At 44.4% G+C, this 26,852-nt stretch overlaps 1 protein-coding gene and 2 non-coding genes across 6 annotated transcripts in view; 1 reads left to right on the top strand and 2 right to left on the bottom strand.

The window, feature by feature from the left end:
- LOC140207034 (uncharacterized) overlaps positions 1-4,216 on the bottom strand; it is a 30,448-nt gene extending 26,232 nt beyond the window's left edge. For 3 of the 4 annotated variants that reach the window (XR_011888465.1, XR_011888466.1, XM_072275351.1), the window contains exons 1-2: positions 4,086-4,216; positions 808-975 (exon numbers count right to left, since the gene is read on the bottom strand). The gene's annotated coding sequence lies outside the window, so the exon portion shown is untranslated. The remainder of the gene's footprint in view (positions 1-807; positions 976-4,085) is intronic. The other variant, XM_072275352.1, reaches the window with a different exon arrangement.
- A 16,607-nt stretch (positions 4,217-20,823) lies between these two features.
- Positions 20,824-20,905, top strand: trnas-uga (transfer RNA serine (anticodon UGA)). The gene has a single exon. It is a non-coding gene; the product is annotated as a tRNA-Ser (tRNA).
- A 5,271-nt stretch (positions 20,906-26,176) lies between these two features.
- Positions 26,177-26,248, bottom strand: trnae-cuc (transfer RNA glutamic acid (anticodon CUC)). The gene has a single exon. It is a non-coding gene; the product is annotated as a tRNA-Glu (tRNA).
- Positions 26,249-26,852: the final 604 nt, after the last annotated feature.

Below are 26,852 nucleotides of genomic sequence, written 5' to 3'. Positions count from 1 at the left end.
CATGATATTGCATTATGGCTTAATAGTTGTCGATATCATTGTTATAATTACCGTTGTATGCTGTTTTACCCACTGATAAGTCAAAGCTGTACTCAGTTGCTTTCTCTGTAAAAAAATAACTGCTTTGTTGATCATGTAATGATCGAAATGAGGGAATGGTAAAGTATGTAAAAGGGTTAACGCTTTGCTAAACAATCACCTGTTCTTCTGAAAGAAACTGCTGATGACAAACAGATGTACTAAGCCATGCTGAGCCATATTTCTTCTTGAGGGTAGCTAGCTAGGGTTTCAGGATGCTTATCTCCTTGTGCACTCATGCATAGAGATAGGACAGCTTCAGTCTGTTCTGTATGTGTAAGCCATTATGACAATTTGTAATTTGCCTTTAGGGGCTGTCCTGTAGTAAATAACTTTGGCTCCAGCCTGTCTTGTGTTTGGGGTGTCTGGACAGATATTCCTGTGATTTAAGGGGAATTGTTAGTCTGTTAGTGGATAGGGCAAGAAAAGTCATAGACTGTTCCTGTTTGAGCGACTAACTGAGTAAGCCCCGAGTGCGTGGAATAAACAGTTGGTACTTATGCGGTCTCTCAGTGACTTTATCTGGATTCCACTTCCACAGAATAGGAGTGGTTTTAAAGGGCTGGGCTGCTGGAAGCACATTACCAGACCTGGAGTGATTACAACTGGGTCGACAGAGGCATAACTGGTTCTTCTGGGCACATTCAGTCTCACTCCAACTATTTCCTACCTTCCTTTGTACAAATATGTAATGTCTAAAGGACCAGTGTTTGAGCAAATGAGACTCACCAAACTTTCTCCTGACCGAATCACTGGATTCTCCAAGTCAGAAGGGTTCTCTCCAGTTGATGCTCTCAATCCTCGGGCTGGTTCACTTGTTGCTGTTCCCTCGTCTTCAGTCGTGGTTTGCTTCCAGTTGGGGTTTTTCTTCCAATGAATCTCTCACTGCAGGTCTATCTTTAACATGAAAGATAATGAAGCACATTAACAATACAAAGAAGCAAACATTTCTGCTTAATGTTACTAAGAACAAAACTCACTGAAAATGAAACGTTGAAGGCAGATATAATGATCTCAGTGAACAATCTTTTATTGTCCCTCACATGTCACAAAATGCTATGGGATAAGAAGGAGCCATCATTCAGTCATGGTAAGACATAAGACACAGGAACAGAATTAGGTGATTCGATCCATCTGGTCTGCCCCACCACTCAACCATGGCTGATTTTTTTTCCAACACTATATTCATGCCTTCCATCTGTAACCCTGAAGCTACTTCGTAATCATGAATACATTAATCTCTGTCATAAATATACACAAATGGCAGCCTCAACCAACCTCTGCGGCAACAAATTCCACAGATCAGACATCTTTTGGTCAAATTTTTTTCTCATCTCCGTTTTAAAGGGAAGCATCTTTATTCTGAGACTGCTGTCAGACCACAGACGCTCCATCAAATGGAAATATCCTCTCCATGTCCACTGTATCCAGGCTTTTCAGCATTTAGTAGGTTTACTTAACCATATGTTCCTCCACCGCCCCCCCCACCCCCCGTCCCTCTGAACTCCATTGAGCACAGGTCCAGAACCATCAAATGCTCCTCATACATAAAGCTGATCATTCCTGAGATTATTCTTGTAAACCTCGTTAGCAACAACTGTACTGAACACATTACCAGGAAGAACAGACAGATTGGTATGAGGATAATTTACAGGGAAAAGTTGTGCTTTCTTTACTGTTCTACTGTCACAGAATGAGCCAGTTCCATTTCCAGGTTAAAACAGGTTCATTTCAGGAATTATAAACCATTCCAGGGTGAATGTAATAGAAAGACACTGGAATTTCCAGAAACACACAGCTGGTGAGGAACAACCGTGGGGAGAGGAACAAACTTTACAATTCAGGTTAATAACGTTTTATCAGAATGACTTCAAACATTTTCTGCTTTTAGTGCAGATCTTCAGCAACTTGAGATTCTGCTTGATTTCCACTGAGTCACAGAGAGGTGACAGTGAGTTGTGGGGGGGGCGGTGTGGGTGGGATTTCCAAACACAGTTTGAACACCAAATTCACGGGTCTATTTCTACTGTTGTAAACATGGAATAGCCCATTTACCCATGGACTCTCCCTTTGAGGATGGAATGGGAGCTCATCCTCTCCTCAGATTAGCAGTCATTGCTTCCAAAGGAACTCCAGAAACAAGCATCTGATCCCAGACCAGAAATACTCACTCAACACCTCATAAGCCCAAGCAGCTCGATCCCCAGGTCCATTTTACCTGGATCAAAAACTGTGATATCCCAGGACCCAACCTCACAGAGTCACACAGCTGAACCTGCCACTCACTGACCCTGAGAGTCTCACACATCATCCCCACATTTCACACTGGGTAGTGCAATCCAGGATTTCCCCACAACTAATGTCCAGCTGCTCGAAATTTCTGCTTCACTGCAGAAGGATGACCATCCAGCCCCACCTGTAGAAGCACTAACCAAAGTCAAAACCAAAACACCGACAGTTCCATATGCCTGGAAAGCTGATCACAGGATTATAGCCCAAGCACCAACTCTCCCAGTACTCTTTGCTGCCAGTAAAATACTGCAGTGTGTCAGCCAGTCACAGTTCAAACACTAGCAATCCCACACCAATGCACAACAGAACTGGAACCTGATGACCCTCTGGCATTCCAGCTAACAAAAACTGATTCTGGGAGTAACTCATCAAGCCCTAATGTGCAAAGGAACACTTCACAATCAAGACAAAGGTTAGAAGAAAGATTGCTGATATATAACACTGAGGAGGTGGGACACAGGGTGGACTGAGGTTGACCCAGATGGTTGATGCATATCACTGAACCAGGGCAGGTGGGGTTAGCAGACTGGACAGAGGTTGAACAAGATGGGCAGGAATGTGCAGGTGGAACCAGGTGGGAGAAGGGATCAAGGACAATCAATGATGGTCCTCCAGCAATACACAGATACTGAATGAATAGTACAAAAGATTCTAAAATAACAAAGCTGGAACAAACAACAGGAACTTTGCCATATATACTTTGACCCTCATCAAATTTTTATCAACACACCATAGAAAATTTCCCATCCGGACACTTCTCCCTTTTGCATGGTAACTACTCTGCCCGTGTCTACGAGGAACTGCAGAGACCTTTGGATACAGATCTTGTCTTGTGCATACTGCACCAACCACCGTCGCTGGGCTCCTAACGTGCAGGAGCAATGTGTGGTTAAGTGCCTTGCTCACGGACACAACACGCTGCCTGAACTGAGGCTCAAACTCACGACCTTCAGATTGCTAGTGAACAGCTTAACCACTTGGCCGTGTGCACATCACAGAAACCATTCTCCCCCCTGGACTTCCCAGTCCCTTGGTAAACCAGGCAGTGAAATCAAAGATCCCCATAACCTGGGACATACTCCTTTCTCACCCACCCCATTCAGAGAGAAGACACAACAGCCAGAAAGCTCAAGAACAAATGCGAGGAGCCTCAGGAAGCGAGGTGAGTTGGGGAAAGTTAACGGGACTCAGTGGCCAACATCATATTTCCCAACACAATATGGAGGAAGCATCATCACCCATCCGGGGATACTATAATAGATAGATAGATAGATAGATATACTTTATTGATCCCGAGGGAAATTGGGTTTCGTTACAGCCACACCAACCAAGAATAGACTATAGGTATAGCAATACAAAAACCACAAACAAACAAACAACAAAATGCAAACTATGCCAGGTAGAAAATAAGTCCAGGACCAGCCTATTGGCTCAGGGTGTCTGAGTACACACCACGTGACCTTGCGTCACAAAGCGGAGGGCGGGGCAGATCTGCGGCACACAGCCTCACGTGACATGTTGGCGGGACTTCCATTTCAATTCTGTGGAAATAGACAGCTTGGGATCCTGGTTTGGATTGTTCAATGAAGATTAAGTGAAGTCTACGCATTTCTGACGAGCCCAGATAACTCGAAAATAAACGAGTAATTGGCCCTCAGTTCGGGACTCACGGCCAGCATCAGATCTCCCCGCTCGGGATCGGTCTCAATACTCACCGATGGGAAAGTGATATCTTCGGCCCGCAGAAGTGATCCCCACTCAGGTTGCAAGGACACCCTACCCGATCCCGCAGACGATCGGCTTCAGCACTGAGCGGAAAGGAAAACACCGCCCACCCGGACACTGTGAGCATGCGCGAAGTGAGTGTTACATCATCCGGAGGGCGGGGCCTTGGAAAAGACGCGCAGATGCTGCCCAGCTGTGGTTAAGGGGCAAACGCGATCACGTGATCAATGGGGTCTACCACCCAGGCGGGGACTCCAGCTACCAACTACTCACCTTAAATATATTCGACACTTTAACCCCAGGGAAAATATATCATCTGTCAACTCTGCCTATTCCTCTCGTAATCTTATAAACGTCTACACGAGGAATTCTGCAGATGCTGAAATTCAAGCAACACACATTCCAAGTTGCTGGTGAACGCAGCAGGCCAGGCAGCATCTCTAGGAAAACGTACAGTCGAAGTTTCAGGCCAAGACCCTTCGTCAGCACAAACTGAAGGAAGAGTTAGTAAGAGATTTGAAAGTTGGGGGGGGGGAGATCCAAAATGATAGGAGAAGACAGGAGGGGGAGGGATGGAGCCAAGAGCTGGACAGGTGATTGGCAAAAGGCATATGAGAGGATCATGGGACAGGTCACACCAGCCTGCGCCGCTCTGGAGAAAACAACCTCTCGTTATGGCTCATGCCCTCTAATCCAGGCAGTATCCTGGTAAACCTCCTCTGTGCCCTCTCCAAAGCCCCGACGTCCTTCCGAGAGTGGGGGCGACCAGAACTGTGTGAAATACTCCAGATGTGGTCTAACTAGTTTTATAAAGCTGTGTTACAAACTGTAACGTTTTAGAAACGATCCAGCAGCTGGAGTCTGGTTTTGATGTTAAAACCACTATCTTTATTAGTATCTACTTATTATATAGTAACTGAACGAACTAAAGGAAAGTTAACAGTGTTATGTGTGTATATATGTGTAAATGTAACAGCCAAACTTGCCGCTCACATCTCCTCTCACCTTAACTGTATGAAACATTTCAACCCCCAGTAAAATATATATCGTCTATCCACTCTATCTATACATCTCGTAATCTTATAAACGGCAAGTTTATTTCTTTGCACAGAGTGGTGGGTAGCTGGAGTCCCTGCCTCGGGTGGGAGACTGAGGGAACAAAGCTTTGAGTCTTGAGATAATAAAGTAGGAAAATTCAGTAATCCACGGAATAAATGATGGGGGAGAGATATTTGTAATCCAGGGTGAAACGTAAAGAAAAGGCCGTTACATCAAAATAACTGTCGTCGAAGTCCTTATCCGTTGAATCCGTCCACATACGAGTTATCTGCGAAAGTGACGAGTCACAGGAATACCGTCTTCCAGGGGTTACTATACAACACACCCAGGCAAGGGTTAACACAAGCGGTCCCCCAAGATATTCCAAAATTCAGTCCTATGGATTATACAAAGTGATAGCCGCATACATTCGTTGTGGTTCCGTGTACCGATGATCAACCCACTCTTGTGGGCATAGGAGACCTCCAAGCCTCAGCTGCGACAAACTGAAGCTATCAGCTTTTCCAGTCTCAGTCTCAGTCTCACTCTCTCTCTCTCTCTCTCTCTCTCTCTCTCTCTCTCTCTCTCTCTCTATATATATATATATATATATATAGATAGATAGATAGATAGATAGATAGATAGACAGATAGACTGGCCGACTGCCTGTCTGCAGATCGCTCTCTCTCTCTTATGGTTAAATCCACAGTCGGCGCCGTCAGCCTGTGACTGACGTCATAGCCCCGCCTCCTCACTCCGGCGCCCTTAAAGACACAGTCACAGTCCGACCGCAGGCTCGCAACAGCCGCAACACAACTTCCCGACTTTTCAACTCAGTGCTTCAACTAATAAAGACAACTACGCCATTTGCCTTCTTAACCACCCGATCAATCTGTGCAGTCTCTTTCAGGGAGCGGTGAACTTGGAGTCTAAGATCCCTCTGATCATCAACACTGTTCAGGGTTTTACATTTAACAGTGTACTGTCTCATACATTCGACCAACCGAGCTGCCAAGATGATCATCACTAATCAAATCTCATTGAGATTTCTCATGTCCTGTTGAATTTATTGCCAAGTGCACAAGTACGGGAAGGTGCAGGTACAGAGAAACACTGACTTGTGGCAGCATCACAGACAAGTACACTCAGATAACACACGGAACACAAATTATACGATTCTCTGTCAGTAATAATCTATAAATACGTTTTATGTCATTAACAATATATAAAATACATTGTGTCCTGATCAATATTAAAATATGCATTTTAGATAGATATATAGATAGACATACTTTATTGATCCCGAAGGAAATTGGGTTTCGTTACAGTTGCACCGACCAAGAATAGAGTATAAATATAGCCATATGAAAACATAAATAATTAAATAAAAATATGTAAATTATGCCAGATGGAAATAAATCCAGGACCAGCCTATTGGCTCAGGGTGTCTGACACTCCATGGGAGGAGTTGTAAAGTTTGACGGCCACAGGCAGGAATGACTTCCTATGACGCTCTGTGTTGCATCTCGGTGGAATGAGTCTCTGACTGAATGTACACCTGTGCCCAACCAGTACATTATGTAGTGGATGGGAGACTTTGTCCAAGATAGCATGCAATTTGGACAGCATTCTCTTTTGCATGTGAGATTTCCCTTGGCAAATCATATGGCCGGAGTCCAACAGCAAAAAAAAAAACCTGTTTTATTCTAAGTCTTCTCTGAATTGCAATTGGAGTGGGTTTTATCTACACAGATGGCCATTTAACGTAAACACATACTTCATTCCACTTCATTCCATTCCTCAGCTCTTGTCTGAATTTCCTCCGGGTCAGTGTATAGATACAAGTATTGGTGCACACACTGAGAGTCTGCAACATGAACCCAAACTGCTGTAGTATATATACCGGTGAACTCAAATATCTGTCCAAGTAATAGTAATCTTCCTTTAGCCATTTCAGGGAATTAGCTGCATAGGGAATCCAAAATGATATGAAATTAGCTGAAATTGCAAACAAAGTGTGCCACCTCACCTTTCTCCGGGTTGAACTCCATCTGCCACTTCTCAGACCACTTCTGCATCCTATCAATGTCTATCTGCAATCTTCTACAATCCTCTACACTATCTGAAACAACACCAACCTTCGTGTCGTCTGTAAAATTGCCAACCCACCCCTCCATCCCCACATCCAGGTCGTTAATAAAAGTCACGAAAGTTGGAGGTCCCAGAACAGATCCTTGTGGGACACCACTAGTCACAATCCTCCAGTCTGAATGTACTCCCTCCACCACCACCCTCTGCCTTCTGCAGACAAGCCAATTCTGAATCCACCTGGCCAAACTTCCCTGGATCCCATGACTTCTAACTTTCTGAATAAGCCTACCGTATGGAACCTTGTCAAATGCCTTAGTAAAATCCATGTGGATCACATCCACTGCACTACCCTCATCTATATGCCTGGTCCCCTCCTCAAAGAACTCTATCAGACTTGTTAGACACGACCAGCCCTTCACAAACCTATGCTGACTGTCCCTGATCAGACCATGATTCTTTAAATGCCCATAGATCCTACCTCTAATAATCTTTTCCAACAGCTTTCCCACCACAGACGTAAGGCTCACTGGTCTATAATTACCCGGACTATCCCTGCAACCCTTCTTTGAACAAGGGGACAACATTCGCCTCCCTCCAGTCCTCTGGTATCATTCCCGTGGGCAACGAGGACATAAAGATCCCAGCCAGAGGCTCAGCAATCTCTTCCCTCGCCTCATGGAGCAGCCTGGGAAATATTCCGTCAGGCCCCGGAGACTTATCCATCCTAATGTATTTTAACAACACCAACACCTTCTCTCCCTGATTATCAACATGCTCCAGAACATCAACCTCACTCATATTGTCCTCACCATCATCAAGTTCCCTCTCATTGGTGAATATCGAAGAGAAGTATTCATTGAAGACTTCGCTCACTTCCACAGCCTCCAGGCACATCTTCCCACCTTTATCTCTAATCGGTTCTACCTTTACTCCTGTAATCCTTTTGTTCTTTTCATAATTGAAGAATGGCTTGGGGTTTTCCTTTACCCTACTCACCAAGGCCTTCTCATGCCCCCTTCTTGCTCTCCTCAGCCCTTCTTAAGCTCCTTTCTTGCTACCCTATATTCCTCAATAGACCCATCTGATCCTTGCTTCCAAAACCTCATGTATGCTTTCTTCTTCCACCTGACTAGATTTTCCACCTCACTTGTCACCCATGGTTCCTTCACCCTACCAATCTTTATCTTCCTCACCGGGATAAATTTATCTCTAACATCCTGCAAGAGATCTCTAAACATCGACCACTGGGGTCTTGAGGCTTGAGTTTGAGACAGACTGGGGACTTGAGGTTTGAGCTTGGAGACAGGCTGGCGTCTTGAGGCTTGAGTTTGAGACAGGCTGGGGTCTTGAGGCTTGAGTTTGAGACAGGCTGGGGTCTTGAGGCTTGAGTTTGAGACAGGCTGGGGTCTTGAGGCTTGAGTTTGAGACAGGCTGGGGTCTTGAGGCTTGAGTTTGAGACAGGCTGGGGTCTTGAGGCTTGAGTTTGAGACAGGCTGGGGTCTTGTGGCTTGAGTTTGAGACAGGCTGGGGTCTTGAGGCTTGAGTTTGAGACAGGCTGGGGTCTTGAGGCTTGAGTTTGAGACAGGCTGGGGTCTTGAGGCTTGAGTTTGAGACAGGCTGGGGTCTTGAGGCTTGAGTTTGAGACAGGCTGGGGTCTTGAGGCTTGAGTTTGAGACAGGCTGGGGTCTTGAGGCTTGAGTTTGAGACAGGCTGGGGTCTTGAGGCTTGAGCTGGGAGACAGGCTGGGTACTGGGCTCTTGAGGCTTGAGGCTAAGGACTTGGCTTTTGAGGCTTGAGGCTGGGGTCTTCGCTCTTGAGGCTGGGGTCTTCGCTCTTGAGGCTTGAGGCTGGCGTCTTGGCTCTTGAGATGCGTAGGCTGATAACTCGGACACAGGTACTCGGAAACAAACTGGGAACTGTACATCAACACAGCGCAGGGACTAACCTTCGAAAAGCTGGGACTCATCGTTAACACGACACCAACATGAGACAGGACAGTACATAGACACAGAGCTGGAACTTAGACAAGCCGGGACTCAAATTCATCTCCACACGAAAACTGCCGGACTTACCCAACAGAGGCAAAGACAAAACAGATACCCCGCAGGGCAACGGCTGAACGGCCTGACTTACCTCACGGAGGCAAGGACAAGAAGAGTCAAACACCAAAGAACGGCAGACAGTTCCATCTCTGCATCGGGGTTGCTCCGAGTAGTAGTTACGGCCAGCAACCTTGGCTAGCTATGGAAACAGCCGGATCCGTACCTAGCTTGCAGTGACTGACGGCCACTCAGCTGGCCCAGGGAACAGCCGAATCCATCCCGCAAAGACAGCTCCGACTACTGACAGCAAGGCTCCATGAGGGGATGATTCCCCAAAGCGACCTAAAGACGGCAAATAGCCGCTCTAGCCTTCCACCGACAGATTGCTCCCAGGGGATCTTGACAAGACAAACCAGCAACCCACAGTCGTCCCCAAGGCTACTTATATTCCAAGCCTCAAGATGCGAAACTGGTGCCTATGATTAACTCAAATAAAACGGGACAGCTGGAAGACCCGGAGTCCTGACTCCACGGACCGTACCGTGACACCCACACTCTCACACTGTAGCAGAGACTGACAGATACAGAATGAAGCCCACACTCTCATACTGTAACAGAGACTGACAGATACAAATTGAAACCCACACTCTCACACTGTAGCAGAGACTGACAAATACAGAATGAAACCCACACTCTCACACTGTAACAGAGACTGACAGATACAAATTGAAGCCCACACTCTCACACTGTAGCAGAGACTGGTATGTATGTACAGTATGAAATGCACACTCTCACAATGAACCAGAGAGTGGGAACTAAAGTACGCCACGCTCTCATTCTGTTCCAGGGACTGATATCCATAAAATTATCCCCACACCGTCACATTCTACCGGAGACAGGTGGGTACAGAATTAACCACCACTCCACACTCTACCGGCGACAGGCAGGTGGAGAATGAATCCCAGACTCTTATATTATCCGACTGAATGTCTCCGGTTTGTCGATTGTCTCTCATTGCTGTCGTTCTCTCTCACTAATTCCGCATTTTATGTTAACTGCATATTAACCTCCTCTTCATTTTCACCTTGAAACCGACTGCATGCTCAGTCCTTTCCTCTCTCTGGCAAACTGGCCTGTGACTCTGTTCTCCCAATTTTCTGTTCTTCTTCTTTCATTCTGCTGTGAATAATTCTTGTTTCTACAACATGGTCTTGCAGCTGTTTCAATGTCTCTTCTGTTTCTTCGATCGCTTCATCGATGTGCTGACTCCTCCTGACGGAGAAGAGAAAGTCATGAACTGGGAGATCGACAAAGAATTTAATAAATGTACTGACGTTCATTTGCCTGTGTGTGTGTGTGTGTGTGTGTGTGTGTGTGTGTGTGGTGTGCATCTGTCTGTCTGTGTGTGAGGGAAAGAGAGTATGTGTGTATTTGTGCGTGCGTGTGTGTGTGTGTGTGTGTGTTGTGTGCATCTGTCTGTCTGTGTGAGGGAAAGAGAGTATGTGTGTATATGTGCGTGCGTGTGTGTGTGTGTGTTGTGTGCATCTGTCTGTGTGTGAGGGAAAGAGAGTATGTGTGTATTTGTGCGTGCGTGCGTGTTGTATGTGTGTGTGTGCATTTGTCTGTCTGTGTGTGAGGGAGAGAGAATATGTGTGTATATGTGCGTGCGTGTGTGTGTGTGTGTGTGTGTGTGTGTGTGTGTGTGTGTGTGTGTTTCTGTGTGTATCTGCTAATAGCGGTTTTTCATATGGCTTTATGTGATGGTATAGCCCTATTTGTCGGTCCTGCATTCATTTCTGCAGGGCACTGCGAAGGTAATGTCAAGGACACGGACATTTTTTATGTTTAACCATGAGAAGAATCGGAATGGAATCTATAGTTGGCAGAAAGTATTTTATTAAATTATGCCCGTATTCACACCTGGGAGAAACGTGTTGATGGTTGTGCTCTTAACCCCCAGGACAGTGAATGGCAGTCGTATCAGCCCATTGTATTTCTACAGCTAATTGACAATATTTCAGAATCTAACTGTTCCTCAGGTGGATTCAACGTCGGCTTTGTCCGTCGCTTTACCGTTTCAAAATCCACAGAACGAGTAGGAAATTTTATACATATTCGTTATAAGATATATAAGAGGTTCACACTTACAAACGTAACTGTAACTGCTTAAGAAGCACTCTTTCCCTGAATCAATTTCTTTCTGAAATCTAACTTCGAAAATCACCTGGTGACTCTGTAATATCCTTACTGGTACTTATTTGCATTAAAACTAGTGTTGATACAATGCTTTCTATTTGTCTCTGACTCTGCTACTGCAGCGGATAATGTCTGTAATGCTGTGGTCATTGCTTTTCATTTCGCACCGCATACTTGCCAACATCTGTGTTTGCGACTGAATCGGTAACAGTGCAAACAGTGAGGGTTTGCGCCAAAAAATACCCATTAGCGTTAATGTATCATGACCAGAAAAAAAATCACCGGAGCAAAGTAAGTGAATCATACTAAAGGTGCGTCATCACAGAGAAATAATAAGGCAGAGACTTCATGTCAGAGTGGAATCAGCGCTGATGAGGTGGACTCACCAAAAGGATTACAGACTATTGTCGCCACCAGCGATGCTCAGATAATGTCCTATCATTACACAGAGTAGTTTGACAACAATCAGTCATTGCAGTCCCAGCGTCAGCTGTCTCTTGGGGAGTCAAGACTGGTGTTGAGTTCAGTTCAATGAAATAAGGCGTGTTCTTTCCCCATTGGCATTCCGCTTCGCTAAAGTAGGGAAATAATTGCTAATTAGCAGTAATTAGCACCAGTCAATGTACAAGCTGTTTTCATCATTGGTAACCGATTATTCTATAAAAGTTCGCCATTATGTACTTCAGCTACAGTTAGGACAGAAACATTTAGACGCGGAGGATTCGCAACAACGTGTGACCGGTGAAGAATTTTACGCATTAGGCGCAAAATAAGTTTGCTATCTGGGCTTTGTTATAACTGTTTGACTTTATTGACTGGTTATTTACAACTTTTATGACATTTAGAAATTGGGAACATTCCGAACAGAATTGTAAATACTAACAGCCTTGGATTAGCAATGCTTCCAGAGAGCACCATCTGTTACACAGTGATTATAATTGTCGGTATCCCGGGTAAGTACCTTTCGATTACTTTATACTGAAGCAGAGACCTCACGCTGCTCTCAGCTGCTGCTCATGTGCTTTTAATCGTATTTATTAAAAATCCCTGTAATGCCGTCTCGTTCCTCTCAGCCTCCTGCCCTGTTAATATTTTAACCTGGGTCATACAGACTTGTCACTGGAACTGATGTAATCCTCTCATTTGTGGCGTTGAGACGTCGAACTGTACAGACACAACACACATAATCCGTGTCTATCAAAACCTCCTGTCATTAGCGAACCTCATTCCTTCCAACCCTGTCTCGTGAGCAGTAGATTAACGCTTAAACTCACAGTAAATAGCTTTGATTTCAATATGCGAAATTATATTCCCTCTTCTTGTTCGGGTTCACGGGAAGTGAGCATCACAAGCAATCTGATATTATTAGCGCTTCTCTAATTTTCCCGACCAGAGGATTAATGTAACAATCCACAGGATTCTTGTGTCTACAGCCACATAAAATCCAGATAAAGGCCAATATTCTCCTTCCCTAAAGGACATTTGTGAAATAAATGAGGCTTTACAGCAACTTAGTCGTGTGGAGTGCTTCGTCACCGAGGCCAGCTTGTCATGGAAGGGCGAAAGAGACTCGTCTAAAGACAGGAAATCCAATGACGCAGCCGGGCGGTAGGGTTCCATTTCAGCGTAAACGATGCGCCGCCACAGCTGTGATCCAGAGACACTTGTCGCTCCACAAACACACGCGCAACTTCCAGCGGTTGAGCGCCCAGTTGGAAATTTACCAATTTCCACCAAAAATTTCTCTTCCCTCTTTCTGAAAGGTAAACTCATCTTTTCCCCTTCTATTTTCCCCTTCCAACACTGCTCGATTAAAGGACGCTCGATGTTCTATCCTTTTCTTTAACAATTCCCAAGTTTTTTCCAGTCAGCGAATTCTTATCTATGTTTCTTGGTGTCAGCACTGTTCCCTCATGCTCGTGTACGCAGCTGCGCCATAACTGAAATAGGTCACTCTGTAAATATATTTTTAAAATCTTTGTTAGTATAATTATGAAATACTGGGAAATTAACTGTATTATTGAATATAATCCATAAATGTGCTAAATACTAAACGTACCACATTTACGTTAGAACATTTTAGAGCTTCAACGTATTTGCATTGTCATTGTTTCAAGTTACAACACTGTCAAAAATGGTCACAATAGAGACAGAAACCACCAACGCCGTTCAGTCAAAACAGTTTACTTTGGCACACTCCCTGTCAGAGGTGACTGTCTAACAGCGTTACTTGTGTGGTGTATTATGTTTTGTCATTGTTCGACATGCATATTGAAGCGCCGTGCACTTTTCAAATCGTGCAAAACTATTCTACTCAGTGCAATGGTTTGCCCATGAATCAGTAAAAGAAAATAGACGGCAGGTTGCTGGGGTGCAAGAACCTGGTTTCAGAATCTGACCTTGCAATCGAATAATAACTAAACCCTTCGGAAGGAAGTGAGATGAGCACTTCAATCACACTACCTCTCTGCTTGGAGTTGTGTGAACAGTTTTGGTCGCCCTGTTATCGGAAAGGCAGGAGTGCGCTGAAAGGACAGCAGACAGTATTTACAAACAAGCTGCAGGAATCCAGGGCATGAGTTACAGGGAGAGGTTCGGCCGAGTGGCATTTTATTCCTTAAGGCAGGTGATTGGTGGAGGTGCATAAAACCGTGATAATGTACGGATACAGTCATTCATCTCCGTGGGGTTGGGTAATCGTGAGTAAAAGGGGGTATATTTAAAATCAGAGCAGAAGTACAGTTGGATTCCGAGCGACGTTTTCCCACACAAGGGTTGCTCAGTGTATTGAAGAGCCTGACAAAGGAAATGAGCGATACAGGGTCATTAACAATATTTAAAATACACCTGGATAGTTTGACAAATGTGAACGGCTTAGAGAGATGTGATCTAAACGCGAACATACGGTACCAGCTCAGATGGCCATGTCAGTCGGTATGGAGATATTGAGCCGAACGACGCGTTTCTGTGCTCTAACATTCCTGGACTCTACTCATCGCTGCTGCATCCGTGATCGTGAGGAGATAATGTAGCATGTACTACGGTAAAGCGCTTTATTCTGCGGTCAGGTTTTCAAACACACCGCATCAACACAGGCATCCTTCACTTCCACTGATAATGTCCGGCAGAGATGGTATTACTTCAAGCGAACAAATTATGGCTGTATTTCTATGCAAAATGCGTTTGATTTTATTTATTCTTATTTTTGGTCCTTTTCTTTTTGTTTCGCTGTAGTTAACCTTGTTGCAATCATCATTCTCTGCCGAGGAAACTGCGGTCTCTCCAAATGCGTCACGCGCTACCTGGTGGCGATGGCAGCGGCGGATCTAATGGTGGTGATTATTGAAGTCCTCTTCTCCCAGATGGGTCGAGCAGACGGATTTTACAGATTCCTGGACAACGCTCCGTACTGCCTTGTCCACTACGTCATGTGTCACGTGGCCGTTGATTGTTCCGTGTGGTTTACTGTCGCTTTCACTTTCGACCGCTTTGTGGCCATTTGTTCGGTTAATTTAAAAACAAAATACTGCATCCCCAAAATTGCGGGTGTGGTGATTGGCGCGGTATCTACCAGTTTATTAAAAAAAAAACATACCATTTTATTTCATGTATATGGAAAGAATATCGTTGTTGGTGAGGGGTAACTGGGTCTGTTTCAGTAAACCCGTACTTCCTTTCTCGCGATTGTTTGAGGGGTTTTATTGGGTGGACCGTCTGTTGAATCCGCTACTTCCTTTCTTCCTCATTTTGACCCTCAATGCTCTGACCGTCAGACAGATACTGGCGGCGAGCAGAGTCCACGGGGAAATTGTGGGAAACAGCGAGATCCGGAGATGGAGAGTCGGAGACAATCCATCATTCTGCTCTTCAGCCTGTCGGCGAGTTTCCTTCTGTGTTGGACGACAAGCACTCTGGTCTTCATTCTCATGCGATGTCTCTACACCGATCTGGAAATGTCCATTCGGCTTTATCAGGCACAGTTTTGGGGTTCTGTTATTCAGAATTTCAGCAGTTGCACAAATACTTTTATTTACGGAGTGACCCAGGCAAAATTCAGAGAGCAGTTGAAAGTTCTTCTGCTCTCCCCCGCTAATTTAGTTTTGAAATGTTTTAGAAAACTATTCTTCTCAGATGAAAGCGTCGAATAAATTTCCAATCATGGAAATAAACTCACAACTGCTTTGCGAGCAATTTAATAAATTAAACTCCGCGAAAACGTTTCTGTTTTTAAGCAATACCTTTGTTTCTAACAGATCTGCTTTCCCTTTCTTCCGGTAAAATAGTCTCATTTCCTGTTAAATTGTTTGGTAATTTTCATTCTGTAAACTGTATTTTACCTCGCACATTAAATTACCCAGGTATACAATATTTTACTTTACTTTATACTTTATACTTCATTGTCGCCGAACAATTGATACTAGAACATAGAATCATCACAGCGATATTTGATTCTGCACTTCCCGTTTCCTGGATTACAAATCGATAGTAAATATTAAAAATTTAAATTATAAATCTTAAATAGAAAGTAGAAAAATAGAAAGTAAGGTAGTGCAAAAAAAAAAAAATAAATAAATAAACCGAGATGCAGGTCCAGATATTTGAAGGGTACGGCCCAGATTCGGTATCAGATCCCAGATCCCAGATCCAATACTGAGAACACGTCGATCCATTCTCTAAATTGTCCATTACCTCCACCTTTGGAGCGACAATGCAATGGCAGCCGATCCCGACACCCATTCCCTTTCCCCCTTGTTCGGTGTTTTCCCTGTAATTAATGTTCCAGTTTGCCTGCTGTACCAGCGTGTTACTGGGAAATTTGCTGTCCTTGTTCTGTCTGGCGGAAGCTTTCTGGTTTCAGCATGAATGCAAGCCCACAATGTAAATAAGTTTTAATTTTGCTTCAGCCTAGCTTCGCTCTGCTTTGACATCACATCGGTACATCTTTCCAATTGCATATAGTAAACACAAATTGCCCTTGAAATATCATGATTCCAGCACGCCCCCTTCACGGTAATGATGTCGAACATGAGGAACATCAGAAGCAATTTAGAAGATTTAACATTTTATACATTCAACTAATATCAAAGTATATATCTTCTCAATTCCTACACTGAGTGCAAGCCATTACTTCTCCGTGGATTGTCACCTTGTCGCAGTGGAGAAGCTTTTGTGGTCTTGTGATCCCGAGAGCAATGCCGTCTGGAGCTATGCTCCTGGTAGGGTCACCCATGGCGGTAAGGTCGAGGGTGAGGTCCCTGACAAAGTACAATCCAACCAAGAACTCAACGGTGGAACGAGGGAAGAAGTTACTTCGAACTCAACGGCTGTGAAGGCGGATGAAGGCTGCAACAAATCTATCAGCTCCAGTCGTTGTGGTTTCCATGCCACTGGAATCAGTTGGTTGATTTGTGAAGTATCGTGTGCTTCTTGGAGTGCAACATCAAGTACACGTTATACAAATACACGCACAGGCGTCTCGCTCTGTACGGAACGAAAACCATCATCCTGATCTCGAGGGATAGCCACGACGACGACGGCGAGTCCTTACCATGCCGGTGACGTAAGCTATATTCCTGCTTTACACGTTCGCGGTTTTCATTCTATTTCTTCCAGGATGTTGCGCGTGATGGAGCCGGTAGGCGTACAAGCACCAGATAGATATGCTGGTTGGGTGGAATCGCAGCAACAATTTTGCAATCAATGTCAGTAAGACAAAGGAATTGATTGTGCACTCCAGGAAAATACGTCAGATGAACAAACACCAATCCTTATTGAGGGTTCAGAAGTGTGAACATCTTCAGGTTCCTGTGCCTCAACATCCCAAAGGATACATACTGGTTCCAAGATGCTGACGTAGTCACGGAACAGTCGCGATAAGTACTCATTGACTAGATTTAGAGCCGGCAAGTTATTCAATTAATTTCTATGGACCTATGTGGAGAGCTTTATGAGTGGTTGCTTCACAGGCTGGTGTGGGGCGGGTATCTAATGTAAAGCATCGAAAGAGGCTGCTGAGTGCTGTAGCCGTAGTCACTTCAATCACGGGCACACGCCTCGCCACCATCGCGGATATGATGCTCAGAATATGATGCCAAGAGAAGGCTGCGTGCATCATTCAGGACCTACACCAAACCAAACTCCTCAGACATGTCTCAACACATTAACACTAAAGATTCAGTTTTAAATATCTATTTAATTTATTGTATTGTAACTTATAGTGATATATAGAAAATAAATCAAGTTCTCAGAGAGAGGTATCATAGGTTCAGAGGAAGGGAGTTATATACAGGCCTCCAGCAGTGGACTGTGAGTACAAATAACAACGGGAGATACACAGGCATGTGAAAACGACAGTATTGCGATGGTCATTGTAGTATTTCAATATGAAGATAATTTGGGAAAGTCCAGTTGGCGCTGGATCCCCAGAGAGGGAATTTGGGCAAAGCCTACTAGATGGCTTCTTCGAACACGCTTTGGTTGAGTCCACTAGAAAAAAAAACAATTGTGAATTGCGTGTTGTGTTGTGTTGTGTTGTGATTTGTCTAGGAAGTTTAAGATACAGGAATGCTCATGATATGATCGAATTCACTGTGTAGTTTGACAGCGAGAAGCTAAAATCACACATGAGAATTACGTGCAGTAAGTAGAACTGCAGAGGCAGGAGAGAGGAAAATAAAAAGGTTCAGAAGGTTAATTGTATTGTCAAAATCTGCATGTACAATACAACTCTGAGATCTCTCTACTCCAGATAGCTATTAAATACAGAGAGACAATGGGTGTACATGTAAGGGCAGACATCAACCCCGGCCCGAAAAAAGTAAAATAAAATAAACCTCGCAGACCCTCCTCTTCTGCAGCAAAAAAAGTAGCGAAAATTACAGTCCCCGATCACGTCACTCGCAAAAATAAAATCACTGACGATACCTGCCCTCGCCGCTTTCACTCGCAGAAAAGAACAGCACCCGAAGTCTGGAGATGGCCAAGTGGATTGGAGCAGGGATAACGGCAGATCCACAATGACTGGTGTTCCTGGGGGCAATTGGGAAAGTGCAGGATAGATACATCCCAAATAAGAATAAATATTCGAAGGGGAGGATGAGGCAACCGTGGCCGAAAATGGAAAGTAAAGTTAGCATAAAGGCAAAAGTCGGTGCTCATAATACAGCAAGCATTAGTGGGAAGCTGAAGGTTTCAGACACTTTCAAAAACCAATGAAAAGGAATTAAAGATTGATGACAGGAAAGATTAAGTGGAAAATAATAGAGATGAAAATACCATTTTTTCAGACATATGAATAAACGGGAGGCGGGAGTGAATATCAGAAAGCTGGAAAATGAGGCGGGAGAAGTAGTAATGGACGAAAATTAAAAGATGGGCTAACTGAATGAATATTTTGCGTCAGTCTGCGCTGTGGAAGATAGCAGCATAATGGCACCAATAAACGTGTAGGAGAGGACATAAGTGAGAGTAGATGTTAAGACAACGGAGAAGGTGCTGGTGAAGCTAATAGTACTGAAGATACATGTCACCTGGACCTGAGGACTACACCCCAGGGTTCTGAAAGAGGTAGCTGAAGAGATTCTGGAGGCATTAGTAGTACTCCTTCAAGTATCACCACATTCCGGAATGGTTCCTGATGACTGAAAAATTGCAATTGTCACTGCACTCTGAAAGAAGCGAAGGAAGCTAAGAAAAGGAAATAATATACTGACTGGGTAGCCTGACTTCAACGTATTCCAAGGTTCAAGGAACAGTTGAGGAAAATGGGCGAAGATTTGTCAAATAGATCATCGTGTAGTACGGTGATGCTCCTTGGAAAAAAAAAAAGATAACAAACATCTCTAAAAGAGGATAGTTTTCAGAAACCAGAGATACAAAGAGACCTTGCGCAGTATTCTCTACTTGCCTACTTCTAGGCTTAGTCATAGGTAAAGGAATTTTAACATGCAATTTTAACATTCAGTTCAAGAGTAGAATATAAAAGCAACAATGCAATGTTGACAGATATAAGACGTTGGTCAGAAGACACTCGGAGAGTCCAGAGGAGGCTCACGGGAATGACACGGGAACGCATGGGTTATCGGGTTCAAACGAGGGGAGATTGATAGTTCCGTGCCTGTGCTCACTGCAGGGGCATCTCATTGAAATCTATCGAATATTGAAACGCCTACTTAGAGTAGAAGTACGGAGGGTGTTTCCAATAGTGGGGTAGTCTAGGATTAGAGAGCGGGGCCGCAGAATAGAACATAGAACATAGAACAGTACAGCACAGTACAGGCCATTCGGCCCACAATGTTGTGCCGACCGTCAAACCCTGCCTCCCATATAAGCCCCCACCTTTGATTCCCCCATATACCTGTCTAGTAGTCTCTTAAACTTCACTAGTGTATCTGCCTCCACCACTGACTCAGGCAGTGCATTCCACGCACCAACCACTCTCTCAGTAAAAAACCTTCCTCTAATATCCCCCTTGAACTTCCCACCCCTTACCTTCAAGCCATGTCCTCTTGTATTGAGCAGTGGTGCCCTGGGGAAGAGGCGCTGGCTATCCACTCTATCTATTCCTCTTATTATCTTGTACACCTCTATCATGTCTCCTCTCACCCTCCTTCTCTCCAAAGATAAAGCCCTAGCTCCCTTAATCTCTGATCATAATGCATACTCTATAAACCGGGCAGCATCCTGATAAATCTCCCCTGTACCCTTTCCAATGCTTCCACATCTTTCCTACAGTGAGGTGACCAGAACTGGACACAGTACTCCAAGTGTGGACTAATCGGAATAGAAAGATGATAGTTTAGAACAGGGATGAAGCAGAATAAATTTATCCAAAGGGTGCTGCATTTGAGGAATTAGATGTCACAGACGGCTATGGAAGCCAAGTCATTGGGTGTGTTTGAAGCCAAGGTTGATAATTTCTTGTTTGTTAAGGACGTCAATGTCCATGTCCAGTGGAATGGGGTTGAGGGGATCATAAATCAGCTCTGCTACAATGGCGAAACAGACTCGATGTGGCGAATTCCTGTTCCTGTTCCTTTGTTTTATGGACCTATGGATCTTATATTATTATTCTATATGTGTTACACAGTACAGCTGCCATAAAACAAAAAAAAACATATATCCGTCATTATAACCCTGATTCTAATCCTGACCTTTATCCCCAGCAGTAGAAATCTCCTTCATTGACGATACTGACGCCAATGTTATATATCTACACTCACGTTCTGACCTACCTATCCTGAAACAAATTCCCACATTGTCCAATCATACTATTTGTATTGGAATGACGATTTATCATTTCCATCACTGACAATAAATCACTTCAGGTGCAGTGCTACGGTGAGTGATTAACATTGATGGAGCTGCGATGGCCGAGTGGTTAAGGCGTTGGACTTGAAATCCAATGGGGATTCCCCGCGCAGGTTCGAGCCCTGCTCGCAGCGCTCACTCTACAGGCACGAGGGACCAGAACTCCACCTGCCTGTCAATAACTCCCTGGCTGCTGTCTGAACGCTACATTCTCTGCCAAATCCAGGCGGCAAATGTTAAGATTCTTACACTCTTCAATACTCTTCCATTCTCAGTGCCAAGAGTTCATTTTCACTCCGACTCTGATCAATCTCGGCGAGGAAGATTAAACAACCCTTTCTCGCGGAGTTTACTTAGCGACGCATTGTTATTTTGCAAACGAGTATCTAACAATAGATTTCGGGTAGAAACAGAGCGATTGATGTCGGCGAGTTCTACAGCTATATGGATACAGAGCGCCCCACTTCGTTCACCAGTCTACTTCCTTCAGCTAGACTGGGGACGATTTATCGCACTGAGCAGAATTCCTGCATCCAAATCAACAGTAACTCTGGAAATTTTAGAATTAATGGCACCAATTTAATGTTAATTATCTTCATAATTGAAGAAACTGGGGGAAGTAGCATCAATGAGTATAACGTAGCGCCCTCTCTTGCTCCCTCTTTTGGAGGATCATGTGTAAACGCATGAACTATTTCCCTCCTCCGTCCGAACGGTGACAATTCCTACGAGCCCTCTTGCTTCCGAGTTTAAATGAAGGGATGGAAAGTAACATTTCGTTTTCTCGCTGGGGTGAAATATTCTGATGGTCAAGAAAACACTATGAGGAAAACGATGGCCCAAAGTGAACATTAAATTGATAAACTGCCGTGTAACTCACTCTCTTTCACTGCCTTTCAAACTCCCCCACTTATCGTTCTTGCCCTGTCTACGATGTGACTCTCTCCCCTGCTTCACTTCCACGACTCGCTCTTTCTCTATCTCTCTCTGTAACATACACAAACCCCCACACACACAAACACACATTCTCTCCTCTCCTCTCCTCTCTCTCTCTCTCTTTCTCTCTCTTTCCCCCTCTCTCTCTCTCTCTACATTCTTCTTTCCTCCTAACTCTCACACTTTCCTCTCAATCCTCTCAAGGCTGAAGCAAGCGTTCAGCAATCAATAATCAATGTCTGTGTTCAGAGAAAGGACTGCCTGTTTGGGGTGGGAAGTTTATAGATATTCCTTTACAACACAGCTGGGGTGTAGGGTAGGAGACGTGAACTGGTGCGGCAGCGTAGGAGCGAACAGGTAACAAGGCATGAAGGAGTAGCGATTTTCCAATAAATCTGTTCCCAGAACTTCAGTTCAATCCTCCGTTAAGATACGACCACCATATGAATTTGAGCTGGAAAAGAATCGAAGTTTGAACCAATAAAATATTTGCTTATTTCAATAAGAAATATTGTTCAGCCGAGAGTGGGAGGGGGATTGAGATTATGACCCAGTCGCTGAACAGGGCAGACGAGTCCATGAAAGGGAAAAGCTTTCCCAGTTTCATGTCACTCGCACTGCAGACTCCCCAATACACTCTTGACCAGCAAGCGACAGTACATTGTCGTACATAAGCTGGTTCGCTGATCTTCCGTCAATATCGCCCTCGCCGGTTGTGACTGGTGTGGTGTAGCGACTGTGCACACTCCAGCCATCAGCCAACAACCCACAAACCAACCCTCGTCAAAGTCATGCAACATACCTAGCTCCCATTGGTGTGTGCAGATGTCAATCTAATATGTTGACCAATGGCGGAAAAGGGTTTCACCCGGTGTTTGTTCTCTCCCATGGACCCTGACTGGCTCTGCGTCCCCAAAGTCCTCTCAATCCTGAGCAAAATCTCAGAACAATGTCCCGTGTTTTAAAAGATTTATATCCATATGCTTTTATCGGAAGCTGGGGGCGTTATCAGGGCATAGAAATAAAGGCAGACGACAGAAGATTATCTCCTCTCACCTAGGGAGACGGAAGAAGATTTGGTGGAGAACTTTTGACCGGCAAGTGTGGTATGGGGAGTAGGACTGAGAGCAAGTTTGGTCCAGCCTGATCTTTTTGAATGCCAGGGCTGGCTGACGAGGATTAGAGTCTTGCTCTTCTTACTGTTGTCTATGTGTTTAAAGAAAAGGAATAAACAGGCATTTCTTGGGTCAGTATGCTAACTCAGTGGATATAATAGGGACCGATGCTTGGAGATCAGTTGTTCGCAATCTATATCATCAGTTTGCCCGAGGGATGATTTCCAAGTCTAAAAATGACACAAGATTTATATCTAACTTTTGTTAATAATGCAGAACTGTATGATTTATGTTTTGCGGGCTCTCTGTCTCTTCGAGCCTGCAATGATGCTGCAAGTTTTCTATTGTACCTGTACCTCACCGTCCCTGGGCACACGGCAATAAACTCGACTGAACCAGGCAATACTCACTGAGATTTGAGCAGTGATGAACCCGTCCAGATGAGTCAAGGTGATGTAGTCAAACTGAGTGATTACGACTGGAGTCCAATATGGGAAATATATGGTCACCTTCTTCTACAGAGAGACAGCATCACTGAGTGTGTTTAATAGGCGAGGGATTGAGGTGCAGTGAGTCGTGATGAAGATCAAATTATACATTGTATTTATTGTAAGTTATTGTCTGTAAGACCTCACACAGTTATTTCGGGCTTTATTGAGACTGCATCTGCGATATTTTTTTTGTCAAAGTCATGTTCTCCTTGTCTAACAAATGTCATACAGAACAAATAACGAATCGCTGCAGAAATAGTGGACAGCGGGTCAGGTAACATCTCTGGACGATAGGAGATAGTACACAATTCCGATTCACACACTGCCGCTGAACTGAACGTAGAGAATAGATGACTAGAGTGGGGAGCTAAGAATGGGGAAAGAGTTGGGAAGGAACTGAAGGGTGCAATTGAGGATGTGTGGTGGTCAGCTCGATATGGTCACTGTTGTTCGTTAATTGTTATTTATGTCGGTAATTTTGATGCAAAATCGCGTCTTGATCAGGACGTTTCTGCATGACGCAAAATTAGGCGGTGCTGTTGATAATGAGGGCGATTACTCTTGATTACAAGCGTACCTGGTTCAGTTAAAGAAGTGGCGGATGTGTTGTAAATGTAATCCAACGTAGATATGTATAATGTCGTACATTTTAGAAATAAAACTTGCAAAGCACTTGTGCTGTAAATAGCAGGGCATTCCGGAGTACAGTTGACAAGAGGGACCCAAAGGCACAAGCTCACTGTTCGCTGAATTCGGAAGTATAGTGAAAAGCCTTTTCTCATTCCGGCCTTCCTCATTCAGGGCAACAGGAAGGAACGAAAAGTAAGACATTATGATAGGTCGTTGTTGAGTTTGTGGATAGAGTGCCATGTAGAGTTTCGGACGCTCCATTATAGAAAATAGGCCAATAAAATGGAAACAGTGCAAGTAAGTTATACAATGTCGTTTTCAGCACCAAGAACTGGGTTATATAAAGAATTTGTCCAAGCCTGCCATTTGTTCATTCCAAGACGAGGAGACTGAGATTTAAAACAGAGATAAAATGAATGTTAACAGCCTTTTTTTCTGTGCAAAGGAGACCAAATTATTTGACATTGGAATATTTGAAAGGAACGTGGGCAGCAACGTTTCCGTGAAGAGTTCAGTGAATATGTGGTATGAGCTGCCAGAAGTAGATCAAGCAGGTAGAACAGTTTCACGGAAGGGCGGGCCCTAGAGGAATATGATCCGCACGCAGGAAACTGGGACTTACTCTGGTGGGAAGGTGGTCGGAATGGATCTTTGAGTCGAAGAGCCTGTATCAATTCATAATTCCTTCACGACTCGTATCAGTGGGTTATGTCAGATATCACTGGACAGACATGATATGGAAGGCAATGGCAAAGAAGAATGCTTGGTTACTAAGCCGACTACCGCTGTGATCAGGCGATGGAGATACAGACGCATTGCTGAACAATCATGTTGTCTCTGACTCACTTTTCACTTCTTACGGGCAATGCGGAACAATGTCATCCCGTGATGCATTCACCGCCGGGACGAATGTGTAAACACGAAGACTTCGATCAACCACCAACAGTCAGAATCAGAGTAGACACTGGTGCGTTGACTGTCCTCTTTCTAATTAAACGTGTCTTGCTGGTGCACAGGTAGACAGATAGCAAATAGATTAGATGAAGAAGCTTACATGAGCGCTAAACGGGCACAGTATATTGTCATGAAACGGTTTTTGATCTCACCGGTAAAGCAGATGAAATTAATGAAACATTCCAACAGTTCCACTGCAGGGACCTGGAACCTGGAATAGTCGAATCACTCCACTCACCATGTACAGATTCTTCAGAGCGAAACGAGCAGGAGGTCCTTCTCGGAGGTAGAGAGGTTACAGACGAACTTAGACTGGGAGAATGGAAAAAGAAGTGGCAGATGGGATGCAGTGCAGGGAGATACATGGTCGAACACTTTGCTATCAAAAATGAAGGAGCACACTTTCTAAAAGGAGAGAAAATGCAAGCAATAAAACTGAGGCGCTAAGAGCCTTGGGAGTCCTTGTACAGGCCTCCAATTGCGACGTACACAACTGCACCATAATGTCCCAAAGGCTAATTTGTAGGGTGAATCTGTGGTGATAAAGGCACATGTTCACTTTCATTTCAAGAGGACTAGAATATAAAGCAAGGATGTGATTCAGAGACTTTACAAAGCACTGGTGAGGCCTTGCTTGGAGTATTGTAAGCATTTTTAGTTCCTTTACCTGAGGAAGTATTGCTGACCTGGACAGAGTTCCAAGGAGATTCACAGAAATGATGCTAGGATGGATTGGCTAGTGACATGAAGAGCGTTTGCCGGCGCCGGGCCCGCATTCACTGGAATTCAGTAGGTTGCGCGGTGACCTCATTGAAACCTATCGAATGGTGAAAGGCCTTGATAGGGCGGATGTTGAGAGGATGTTTCCTATGGTGGGAGAAAATAAGACCAAAGGACGGAGCCTCGCGATAGGGGACCGTCCTTTTAGAACAGAGATGAGGAGTGAGTTCTTTAGCCATAGAGCGGTGAATCTGTTGAATTTGTTGCCACGAGCCCCTGTGGAGTCCAAGTTTTTTTGTATAATTGTCAGAGATCGATAGATTGTTGATTGATCAGGGCATGAAATGATACAAAAGCAGGAGAATGGGGCTCAGAGGAAATGTCGAAGCAAACCCGATGTGCCCGAGGGCCTAATTCTGATCCTATATTTTGTGGTTTTATGGTGCTGAATCAGGCCAATGCTGGTTAAGCATAGACAGGAATGGGGTTATAGTGGAAGCAAGCTAATCCACACCATAATATAAAATTAGCACATTAAATTACAGCGACAATATGTTAATTCCCTGACCGGGAATCGAACCCGGGCCGCGGCGGTGAGAGCGCCGAATCCTAACCACTAGACCACCAGGGAAGCTGATAAAGCGCTGCACACAGCAATACACAACTATCAAATGAGCAAAATACTTTATACTTCATACTTTATTGTCGCCAAACAATTGATACTAGAACGTACAATCATCACAGCGATATTTGACTCTGCATGAGTAAATGTGATAAGTATTGCCAATAATCCACCGCTCAGCATTTTGCACATCCCTTGTTCATCCAGTGCTTCTGGTTAAGGAACACTCTGGACTCTGAATGAATCTGAGGTAAACACTCGTTCTCCGTGTCGTTATAAAGATTGTGACATTCAGATTCTCTTATGAGCCCTGGGTCATTTTTATTTCTGTCTATCGCCTGGAAGCAATTCAGTGGTCGGCCCTACGATCCCGCAACCACATCACTGTTGCCGATACATCTGGTGGCTTCTTCCTAAAGGCTGATTTATACTTCTGCGACACTTCGACGCCGTAACCTACGCAAGTGGCCAACGCGCTTTGTGAGCATCCCTCCGCCTGGATGGAGGTAGGAGAAAGAAAAGCAGACGTTCAGAATGCCCGAAATATGGTCTGGGGATGGAATGGTAGGCTTTCCTGGAATGGCGGCGACTCCTGGGCTGGGCGAGGAGCTGC

This window comes from Mobula birostris, chromosome 13, assembly GCF_030028105.1.
Source record: "Mobula birostris isolate sMobBir1 chromosome 13, sMobBir1.hap1, whole genome shotgun sequence".
Taxonomy (NCBI): Eukaryota; Metazoa; Chordata; class Chondrichthyes; order Myliobatiformes; family Myliobatidae; genus Mobula; species Mobula birostris.
Note: the sequence above shows the minus strand (reverse complement) of the source record. Positions and strands in the feature narration are given on the sequence as shown.